This window comes from Mytilus californianus, unplaced genomic scaffold (genome assembly GCF_021869535.1).
Source record: "Mytilus californianus isolate M0D057914Y unplaced genomic scaffold, xbMytCali1.0.p SCAF_8, whole genome shotgun sequence".
Taxonomy (NCBI): Eukaryota; Metazoa; Mollusca; class Bivalvia; order Mytilida; family Mytilidae; genus Mytilus; species Mytilus californianus.
In genome coordinates this window covers 62,947,365-62,949,677 of record NW_026262734.1, presented here as the reverse complement: position 1 = coordinate 62,949,677, position 2,313 = coordinate 62,947,365, and positions in this window count along the sequence as shown.

Genomic DNA, 2,313 nt, shown 5'->3' with positions numbered 1-2,313 from the left:
GGAATTAGTTCATGAAGTCCTTTCCTTGCTTTTATTTAATAAAAAAAAAAACAATACGATATTATAAAGATGTGATTTTTTACTGAACTAATAGATTAATAAAAGAAGGTATTTTGCAAAATTCTTACGGATGTTGTATCAAATCACATATATAATAGTAGCACATATATACTGTATATAAAGACGTACACACTTCATTCAAAATAAAAATGTATCACGTTTCAATGCACACAGTAAGTGTTTTCTGGGGAAATACGCATAACAATAGCTAGAAGCCTATTATTTGGGAAGCCAAATGCAAGAAAAAAAAAACATTTGGGAAAACTATACTTAAAAGAGTGTATGGTCGGAAATTCAAACCGTCTAAAACGCTGGTCACCTGGATTATGGTATGTTCTGGGAAAATTCAAATTGAATAAAAAAAAAGACCAACTTTAACAAATGCTTTAAGGTTAGCAACAACGATTCGAAAAAAAATTATGTCCGCCATTTTTTTAGAATTAGGTAGATAAGATTAATAAATTACACATTTTACAAATTCATGTTTATTTTAAGTTTAAACATGTCACAAATTGCAAGGAACCTTAAATACCAATGATATAGGACATAGGGTACATACAGTTTTGTGCAGACCAAGCATTACATGTAGACGGGCGGAAAAAGTTAACGCGGCGTTTACTCGCGAGCACTTCAAGTAAACACCGCGTTAACGTGAAAAAAGGCGCGTCTTCTAGTTTCGTCAAAAGTAAACGCACGTTTACTGTTTGTAGTAAACGCGCGTTAACGCAAATTGTCATCGTATCCTGGATACACTGACCTTCATGAAAATAGTCTGTTTATTCATATTTGCCAGGTTTACATAATATTGGTTAAAAGCATGTATACTAAAGAGTTTAAAAGTCAAATGATAAAGTACATCAAAATTGAATGACCAACTGTTCATTTTCGATTGACATATTAACGATTACAGTTAATTAATAATGTTATTACACCTCTTTGAAAATTGAAAATTAATCATAGTAAATTTCTTTTTCTGCAGAAATAAACAGTTCAAGCATGTCCTTCTTTTATTCAAATAATTAAATCATCTCCAAAATCCAGCTGTTTTCACATCTCAGACTGTCTGACTCAAGATGACTGGTAAATCAGTTATATTTTTAGGTCAGGAGGGACTTTATAATACAAGTTACACCAATATATTAGAACAAAATAACTACAAATTTTTTTTCGTATCAATTGAGAGTGCCAGCATGTCCTCTTTTTATTCAAAAATATTAAATCATAAACAAATATCAGTAGTTTTCATACCTCAGACTGACTCGTATAACAAAATTATATTTATATTCAACCAAAACTGACCTTATTTGCTCTTTTTTATGTAAATCTTAAAGTGGCTTAGTAAATCCATACCTGCCAACTGTCACTATTTGCGGGGGATTTCCCCCATGGAGGCTCCTAATTGGAAATTTTGAAAGAGCATTTTTGTCCACAATTGAAAACAAAACAATCAATTTTACCATGGGTATAGCATTGTAAAAGTATGAAGTAGCAAATAAACAACATTAAAATAAATTTGAATGCTCCTTTAAAGGTTTTGTAGGACTATGAGAGCCATCTTGCACGTAAACCCCCCATTGGCATATTGAAATGTTAGCATTTATGCAAATCAGTAATATTTTTATGTAAGGGTGGATTGTATAATACAAAAGCTGGCAATAATGGACCACAATGCATACAAAATTTTGTTCGCATCAATTGAGAGTGCCAGCATGTCCTCTTTTTATTCAAAATATTGAATCGTAAACAAATATCAGTAGTTTTCATACCTCAGACTGATTCGTATAACAAAATTATTTATCCGCATCAACCAAAACTGACCATACTTGCACTAAATCATGCAAAATCTATATAGCCGCACAGTAATTCGGTTATATTTTAGGTCAGGAGGGACTGAATAATACAAATAACAGCAATATTGGAAATCAATGACTACAAAATTCTGTTCGCATCAATTTATAGTGCCAGCATGTTATCTTTTTATTCAAAATATTTAATGGTAAACAAATATCAGTAGTTTTCATACCTCAGACTGACTCGTATAACAAAATTATTTGTCCGCATTAACCAAAACTGACCATATTTGCACTTTATCAAGTAAATCTATATAGCTGCACAGTAAATCAGTTATATTTTTAGGTCAGGAGGGACTGTATATTACAAATTACACCAATATTAGAAAACAATAACTACAAATATTTTTTCGCATCAATTGAGAGTGCCAGCATGTCCTCTTTTTATTCAAAATATTAAATC